Below are 10,168 nucleotides of genomic sequence, written 5' to 3'. Positions count from 1 at the left end.
GCAACATGTGTTGTTGACAAAATTAGATTTTAAGAACGTCATGTGTACGGAGGGCCGACATTACTGGCCTATAAATAATTACAAAAATGGGCGCGGAGTTGCAACGACACAGCGATACAACCGAGAAGTCCCTTTGGCAAAAAAGAAATAACAATTGGGTTCATATTTTAAAGGAAATATAATGTTGAGGCCAGTGACGTGCAGTCAGTAGAGGCAGGGGAGGCCGGGCCTCACCTGTCATCATGGAAAGAAAAAAATGCAAAGTGAAAAAATAAATCAAATTGTTATAATTATTCAGTGATTTGTACGATAAAGTTATTTTCCACATAGCTTCACCATTTTTAGTTCGCTAAAACGCTCAATAAAATTCACATTTACCGTTCAAATACGAAGAAGAGACGTGCGGTGACGCGGCAACCAGCTGAGCCCACTATGGATTGCGCAATGATTCTGCTAACTGTGCTAGTATGCTATGCACTAAAACCGTATTGCTGTCTCTGTAGATGTCACGATTAAAAAAAACACTTTTAATATATGAACTAAATTTCCATAGTTTAGCTGATGTGTCTAATGTTTTTTGTCAACACCTGTAACATGTCTCGTGTTTCTTGTGATCATAAAACGACTGCGAAGAGACATTAGGTGAGGCACGCAGTGACGGTGCCTCATGGTAGGGGGCGCCGCTGATCCCAGGGATCCTTCTTACTACTCAGCTACAGAATAATAGAATTAGCAATAGCAAGCTACAGTAAACAGTCAGCAAGTCAAGTGCAGGCATCCAGCTATTTTTTGCCGATCTCACACAGCTCACGAACGGTGAGGGATGAATTATCTCCTGGGCAGCTTCTCCAGTTTTTGGCCCAGAGGGATCTCGTTCAAACTGTTCCTGAGGCGACAAAATTGCTCCGGCCGGTGGTCACCGTCCAGCATCGCTCATTCTCTGCACCGAAAAGACTCAAAACATACAGCCGGGACAGGACCGATCTCCACTGAGGCAGAGTGACTTTTAAAACTGAAGAAAGATAAGGAAGACTTCTACAAGCAAGTTATCGATGCTTCAGAAGGAGAGGCGCATGGACTTCATTTATAAGCAAAGGTAAGAGATAATAACATTTTTTTCACATGTGCTTGTTCAGTGCTACGGTTTGTATATGTAAAGAATGCTGATATGATATTTTAAACAAAACACGTCAACTGCTGCTAATAAAATGGTGAATAAGCTACTCTGTAGGGTTCATATGTTTGTAAATCTGACTGATGACGTCAGCGCCTCACCTGCCATGAACCTCACCGCACGTCACTAGTTTAGGCGTTGAGGAGTCATCGTGACAGTCTAAGGGATTCACCTGTCCTCCTATGAAACAACCGCTTAACTAGTTGTGAATGACTCATTGTTCGGCAAAACCAGTGGAAATCATAACTGGGGAAGTTGGATGACCTGCTAATAACACCGTGGTTACATGGCCTTCTTCTTCTAATCATCATTTTCAGCTGCTCAATAAATTGCTCGAGCAGATGGATGACCCCAGAGGTCGGGATCGAAATCATCTTTCTATACTAACTGGATGGGTCGGTTGGATTTTGCAGACTTCCAATTTGACAGTCAGCAAATCAAAAACAGCGAAATAGGGGATATCCTGTTTTTTCCTTCAACTTAATGTCTTTCGTGGCTGCTTTTTTCCCCCGCGCGTTCCTTTCATTTGCATCGTTTCCTTTTCATCGAGGGAAGCGAGGCTTTGTCTCACGTCGTAAAATAATATATCCACCATCTACAGTTATTCCCGAAATAGAACTTATGCAAAGTATCTGTAAACGATTCAGGATCTCAACCCGTCTAACAGATGTTTAAAAAAAAAAAAAAAAAAAGAGAAAGGAAGGGAAAACATCACCGCAATGACTTAAGCAGGGTACACTGGAAGGGAACGAGGGAATGATCACTTTCCCGGACAGGCCTGACTTCTTTTCCCATGTTTCCCAAGGATTTCGGCTTAAAGATATGTCAGCGCAAATTCTTTTGTCACTGCTTTCTGCGGAGAAACGCTTCCATCAATGGGAAATTGTGCATTTCTGCATTCTATTCATTGCTCGAGAAGATTAAGATCACGTTCCGTGTCTAACATATTCTTTTTTTTTTTACCAAAAACGTCCCACCAGCGGCAGCCATTTTAGTATTCAGTGAAGGTCCGAGCCAGGGCATGTTCCAAAAATAAGCAGTCGCCCCCAAAGGACCTGCGACTAGATCAAATTGTTTTCTATCATGCTCAGAGGTCATGTAGTTTTGTGGCACCGTCACATTTAGACTCCTGCGGCGCCTCTCCCCATCCCATGACACGCACACATACACACACACACACACACACGGAAAGACAGGTGAATGCAAGCATGAAGTTACAGACTGATGGAAAATTGCATAACCTCTATAGCGTGGTAAGTATTATGCAGAAGTTCAGACTTGATTAGATGATCTCAGCATGCAGGTTGGATACGAAGGGGAAAAGGGCAAAGGTCACCTTTGCACTACAGTGTTCACAAAACAGATATTTTTTCTTTCCTCCCGAGTCTGAAAATTAATTATTCAGTCATGTGCGTAAGATGTAAGTAAGCGTGTGCTTGTGTCATCTAAGAATACCGTACATTTCGGCATATAAGCCGCTACTTTTCATCCGCTTTTACAATGCTGCGGTTAATTTATGGCTTTTTATGGGGTAATTACAGGTAGCTTCCTTCCGCCAACACTGTCACAGTGGACAAATGAAACTTGCATTTACGATCATTCTTCAGATCGGGCATTTTGCGCTTTTTGCGCACACACCCCCATCATGAAAAAGACACGCAGAAATGCATTGGATGCAGCTTTTCGGGTCAAAAGCGACCCGTCTGGCTGTCGAAGAAGGAAATAGAGCTGCTGCTGCTGCCCGTAAGTTTGACATCTGTTCTGAAAAAAAGTATATATGTTGTGTACCGGTAGTTGTAGAAGTTACCGTCATTTTTTTTTTTTTTTCAAAAAAATCTGTCCTGTAACATCTTGCTGTGTTCATTTCCCATGTTTCAACGGGGACACTTGGGGCTTTTTAGAAAAATGAGGCTTATTTATATACAATTTCTTTTTTCTTTTAAAACTGAGTAGGTGCGGCTTATATAAAGGTGCGCTCTATAGTCCAGAATTTACGGTAAATGAGATATTTCCATTCGTAGCAAGTCCTCCGCTGTGGCGCTTTATTGAACGTAAGAAGATCCTGTATTTAAAAATAAATCAGTCCACATTTAGCAATCAAAACTGCAACGTAATCAACCTGTGACAGGACGCCTAGTTTTTTATTCTGCAGCAAAAATCAACTGATATTTTGCCAAGTGATGGGAAGGGGGCTTCGGAAGACATGAACTCGGACGCTTCGCTCTCAGCCAAATATCGTCCCATCCGATCGATTACTTCAATTTAAGCACCAGCAACTTCCCAAAAGCTTTACTATCTTAGCGCACAATTACAATGAACAAACATTCCTGCTGAAAAGTCAAGCGCACCAGTTGGTTTTTCCTCTCGGGAGTACACGTTTCTCAAATTTTGGGATATAAAGTAAAAAAAAAAAAAAAAAACGCAGTCACGGTCCGACACAGTTGCTACTTTTGTTGTCGGATGTTGAACTGCACGGGCTAAAGGTCCTCCCTCCGCCTCTCAGAGCCTTGAGATTTCAACGCCAGGAGCAAAACGAACGTGAACGTCACCTCCGGAAATCTCTCGGCGAGGAAATGAAACTATATTTTCTTCGAAATGTCAAGCTGTTCCTTTGGGTAAACTACATGACATCAGATGACATGCATGAAAACTTCTTTAACACCGGACAGCCGGTCGGGGAACGTCCGCCTGCGAAGCTGTGAAGCAGCTGCACGACGCTACGTTTGTTTGATTCATCTCCAGCCCAGTCGCTCTCCAAACCGACCGACTGTTTCGCTTTGGTCGGTTAAGCTGGGTGAATTATCGAGACACCTTCTTGTAATTAGACTCCGCATTTCTGAAGCAAATTCATCTGCAGAGACTAACTACAATAATGCGCAACACACTTACGGTAATGATTTTTCCAATCGGCCTGATGATTGAACGTCACCCAATAAAAACAAGTGCGGTCATTCCTATTTTCCTCATATGGTTGTACTTTTAAACCAGCAGGTTAAAATGAATTCCTTGTAATTTAGTTGTCAAAAACAATTTTCAGATGATAATGATTATTGATTGTTTTCAATTGTTCTAGTGAGACTGAATTATAAATCTTTAACCGGTAAACCGGCGCAGGAGTTATTATAGAGTGCTGACCACATAACATCTCAGCTTGGTTTAACAGTACCGTTACATCAGATCCTGCATATTAGTAAAAGGCATCAGGGGCTTTAGAAGCTTTGTCCGTCTCATCTCAGTGACAGCGCCATTTGTCGGCGTATCCTTCCGCCGTCCCCGATGATTTAGAAAGCCTTCGCTTTTTTTACAGAACCCCCCGGCTCAAGCCGAGAACCCGAATTATCAGACCGAAACAGATGTCGGAGGTGAATCCCGGGAGAGGGTTTTCCTCTCTGGGCGCTCGATATTGTAACTTTACCCGCGATGACATTTGCGGATGACATTGTGATCTGTAGTGAGAGCAGACAACAGGTAAAGGGAAAATCTAGAGAGGTGGAGGTATGCTCTGAAAAGGAGAGGAATGAAAGTTAGTCGCAGCAAGACAGAATATATGTGTGTGAATGAGAGGAACTCGGGTGGAACGGTGAGGCTACAGGGAGTGGAGATCAAGAAGCTGGAGGATTTCAGGTACTTGGGGTCAACAGTCCAGAGCAACGGAGAGTGCGGAAAAGAGGTGAAGAGTTCAAGCAGGTTGGAATGGGTGGAGAAAAGTGTCAGGGGTTCTATGTGATAGAAGACTTTCAGCCAGAATAAGAGGAAAGGTGTACAAGACAGTGGTGAGACCAGCGATGCTGTATAGACTAGAAACAGTAGCAATGACAAAAAGACAGCAGGCAGAACTAGAGGTTGCAGAGATGAAGATGTTGAGGTTCTCTTTGGGAGTGACCAGGATGGAGAGGATCAGGAATGAGTCTATCAGAGGAACAGCACATGTTAGATGTTTTAGAGAGAAGGTCATGTAGGTCATGGTTGGGTCATGTACAGAGGAGGGTAGACATGTGCTGGAATTGGAGCTGCCAGGCAAGAGGTCTGGAGGAAGACCAAAGAGAAGATTGATGGACGTAGTGAGAGAAGATATGAAGGTAGTTGGTGTGAGAGAGGAGGATACGGAGAATAGGGTTAGATGGAGAAAGTTGAATCGCTGTGGCGACCCCTGATGGGAAAAGCCGAAAGAAGAAAAAGAAGAAGACCCGCGACAGCTGTATTTCTCTTTTTTTTCCCATAAAACAAAGAGGGGACATCCTCCTTGCTATAGTTGCAGCCCCAAACTGTCATCGCCCGAACTTCCCTGAAACAACCGCCCCGGCGCAGGTGGATCGTCTGCTATTTCAAACTGATGTAGGAGGTGGCGGCGAGACACGAAACCATGGGGAGTTGCCGCCGTCCGGCCCCACGGCCAAGACCTGTCAACCCTTTCTCCTTCGTACCACCCTCTCCCGCCGGTCCCTCCGGGGGCCCGACCGGCCCACCTTCGGAAAAACGAACGCTTCTTTTGTGCGGATATCAGTAACGCAAAGCAACCGGGCCTCCGAAGAGCTGTTGGGACTTAAGCTCAGCGCCGGATCAGCCCTTTGTCCCACTGCCAAAGCGTATCATAGATTAGCCGGTGAGGTCATCGCGGACCGTCTCTACGGTTCCGACTCCAAGAGCAACAACGGGATCGCGTCTGGTCGTCCAAGCGGATCAAGTCAGGAAAGACAGAGCGGATAAAAATAAAAGTGAGATAATGAAAATATTGTTGGAAGTGAGTCTGCGTTTGTCCTGGCCGGCGTAACGTTTGCCCACCGACGCGAATAGAAAGACAGAAGCGTCGCCTGGTCTCATTTCCAAAAATGTGCTTTTTATGTGTTTACTGATGCCAGATTACATAACGCTCCGCCACGCCCTTCAGACAGCAGGAAGCAGCTGTTAAACTGATCATGTGCAACGGCTATCCTGAATCTTTTCCCTCTTTTGTCGCTTTCCTGTTTTTCTGCACTTCATTGCATGTTTCCACTTTTAATCCACACTGGAACATTAGCTCCCCTCAAACTTTGGTTAACCGGCAAGAATCTGCACTTTGGTCGGAAGGTGAATTACGGAAAAGATTCCCTACATTCACGTGGAAAAATCTGGTTGATTTTTTTGCCATGTTTTCTGAAGGACGGGTGGCGGATTTTTGTGTTCGGCAGGTTGGAACGCACAGACGGAGGAAATACAACCGTCGCTTTGGCCCTTCTTCTGTATACACTGTTATTTTTCAGAGCTCACATTATGATGGTTTTCTCTCCGACCGGGGAAACATTTACTTTTGTTTATCTCATTCATCAAATACACTGCTCAAAAAAATAAAGGGAACACTTAAAAAACACATCCTAGATCTAAATGAATGAAATATTCTTGTGAAATACTTTGCTCTTTACACAGTTGAATGTGCTGACAACAAAATCACACAAAAATGATCAATGGAAATCAACTGTATCAACCCATGGAGGTCTGATTAGGAATCACACTCAAAATTAAAGTGTAAAAACACACTCCAGGCTGATCCAACTTTGAAGTAATGTCCTTAAAACAAGTCAAAATGAATCTGTGTTGCTTCCTGAGTGGAAACTATGATGTCACAGAAGTGTGATTGACTTGGAGTTACATTGTGTTGTTTAAGTGTTCCCTTTATTTTTTTGAGCAGTATATATCTAGGATACAGCCAAACAGATGATTCCTACCGATTGCATTTTCACCGCTTGGATCCCGGGAGAACGTTTCAGCCCAAACTTTTGAATTCTTCGGCACTTATTTTTCTGAATGCGAAGCCCGCCGCGGTGGAATTCTGGAATTTGAACCTGGTTACCACCGCGCGAGTGTGCGTCGACTTGATACGATGTTGGATCGTGACTCCCGAGACCTTGCGGGAAAGATTTTTCCGTCCGCAGCCCCCGATTAAAAACGATTACGGAAATAATCAAGGCTGCCGCATGTGTCGAATGTCTATGAGAACAGCAGCGGGCGTGAGTAGCTCCACCTAACAGTTATCGCTCACTGAACTCAGAGGGAAACAGCGATGACCGAACGCCAGGCCCGAGGCCACTGTGCACACAAATATTCCAGTTAAAACGTGTTGCTCGAGAAGAACCAGACGGCTTCCGCTGCTATTTTCGGGCGCGAATCGAGCGTCCACGGGGCCCCTGGGCGCAAAGGTACGGACCCACTGCGACTGTTAAAATACTTCCCGTATGCATTTCAGCAGGAGCTACAATAACATAATACAGTAATAAACTTGATTTTTACAGTGTTTCTCTTAAAATGAAAGGAAGCTCTAAGAGCTTTACGATAAAAAGGTTTATAGAAATACGAGTGATATAGTAAAACACATCATAAGACAGAACACCGAAACACGATGTCGTTCGGCGTCAACCTTACATTTTATAAAATTGATTATTTGGCTCATTTACAGGTCTCTATTCTCTCAGCACGTTCACCAATAAAATTACCATGCACATTTAGGTCCAGCTTACAGAAAAGTTGCTAAAAACAAGCAACATTTTGTGTTTGCGAAATCCAACGTAACCTCGTAAGGTCAGTATGAAGCGCCGGTAAAAGTTGTTGTTCAATTAATGCGCAATTATTATGTGTTTATTTCCAATTTAGCCATTTAAATCTATGTTTTTAATTGAGATGTCACAGAGTTTGCCCTCCTCCGTACTCCCCGATGTCACAGCGGCTTCTGTCCCGCTCGGTCTGGCCTTTTATAACGACTCACTGTCGGGACGAGATGGAAAAAAAGCGAGGAGGAAAGCTGCAAGACGCTCGTTGTCACTCTTGTGGAGGACGATGAGCCGCGTCTGGAATGTCCTTTGAGCCGCCACGGAAGAAAGATGTCTATATGGCCCACGACAATGACGACCCCGAAAACTAGACCGGGATCTTGACACAGAGTTAATTCACGTTCTTATTGCTGATTTTTTTTTTTTTTTTCTCCCTCACAAATACTCTTCTGAAAGTTTCAAAAAAAAAAACAACACAGCAGGGTACACAAGAGAGGAAAATGAAATAAAAAATAAATAAATAAAGAACCGGGCATCGGGCTGTGGGGTTTTAGCATGCAGAGACCCCAGCTGTTCCTGATATTACATTACATTACATTACATCGCATTTGGCAGACGCTTTTATCCAAAGCGACTTACAATAGAGGACATAGGGACTGCAAATACACTTGCAAATACACGATGCACAGGAAATATACAGAACAGTAAGCTTGGGTTAGTGAGGTTTTTTTTTTTTTTTTTTTTTTGGACAGAGACACACAAACGTACACACACACACACACTGATAGAATTCCAGTCTTTCAGCGTCTGTGGAGCGTTCCCACAAAGTGAGACCCGACCGCAGGGACCCTCCAGAGCCTATCACTTGGGAAAACATTTTCATGTGTGTGCCTTTTATTTGCCTGGCTGGGGAATTAAGAGTCTGTTTGTGTTATGGGGAGCCGGTTGCTATGGAAACGCACGATTCTCAGACAAAAAAAAGCATTCCGGGATGTTTCTACCGTCTCTTGATGCTTTTCAGGGAATGCAACGTTCAAAAAAATACTTGCATTAAGATATGAAAATAAAATTAGGAATCTCACTGTTAATTGACACAAATTCGGTAACGTGGTAAAAATGTGTGGTGCAAAATTCCCGCAGAGAATAATTCAGGAAAATCACCACCGGGAAGGAGTGCGGTTTGACCCTAAAAATAAACCCTTGACATTCTCAAAAAAAGCGTCCTTTCACGTTGACGCAGATTAGAGTGTCCGTTCTGCTAAAAGTTTCATGTAACATATCATCATTTTGTTTTGCATAAGCTGCGCGAGAAAAAAAAAAAAGAAAACACTGGACTCGAAAAGAAGATTTTTCTTTTTTTTTAGCGCTGTTTAACCCTGAGCGGGACTTTTAAGTGAACACAGTGGTGGAGACGGACAAAAACATATGAAAATGTGTGCGATCGTGTGTTAAAAGGTTAAAATGTCAGCCCGTGCACGCCGTGCTCTGTCAGAACCCGTTCACATCAGTTCACACTTCAGAACGCACTCGAGTTTCTGGAGGTCGTCTCAATGCAACAGGCCGGATCGCAAGCAATTTGTCCAGAAGACGGTGAATTCGGCTCTGAGGAGGAGGCCAGTGTCGGTGGGCTACGAAATACCAGACTGAAACTTTGATGATAAACTAAACACGTCTTACCGCACATTTCTCTGCTGGATGTTCAACGCAGACCTGTGCATGTTTCACATTATCTATTAAATCACAAAGTTCCCATCCCTCCCTTAACGCAATCCTCTTTATGGCTTCATTTATTGGGCTATAATGAACAAAACTTAATTGTAAACAGGGAACCGCAAATGTGGCCGCTCGCCGTGTTCGTGGAAATTACACAGGAGGGGGGAAAAAACAGTAAACAAAACACACGGCTAAAATAAAATTTTAAAGTTTCGTAAAAAGCTTTGTGTGTGATTTATCAGGGTGGCCGTATGGGCCGTATGAAAACGTCCGGTTCAGACACACGCACCTGCCACTGAATGTGGCCTGCAAATCATTTTAAACAAATATATTATTATAAAAACAACCTACGCGCCCTAAATTCGCATCATTTCATTCCTCGGATTTCCCTCGGCAACGTGTGTAGCTTCCTTTTATGCTCTCTTATTTTTTATTTTAGAAAAATCAACGTTTTTTTTTTCCACTTCTTTTACAAGCTGCTACGCTAGTTTAGAGCAGTGAGTGTCCTCATAATATGGAGGGTTCTGTGCTAGTTTGTCAGCAATAATGTACAATATTTAATTATGTAACAGAGTAACTGTCCCTGTTTGCTTTTTTAATAAGCAACAAGTGAATCTGTTTTATCTGTTTTTATGTTACATTACATTACATTACATTGCATTTGGCAGACGCTTTTATCCAAAGCGACTTACAATAAAGGACATAGGGACTGAAAATACACTTGCAAATACACGATGCACAGGAAATATACAGAACAGTA

Source organism: Fistularia commersonii, chromosome 1, assembly GCF_037954325.1.
Source record: "Fistularia commersonii isolate RoL2024-O1a breed Wild chromosome 1, RoL_Fcom_v1.0, whole genome shotgun sequence".
Lineage (NCBI taxonomy): Eukaryota > Metazoa > Chordata > Actinopteri > Syngnathiformes > Fistulariidae > Fistularia > Fistularia commersonii.
Note: the sequence above shows the minus strand (reverse complement) of the source record.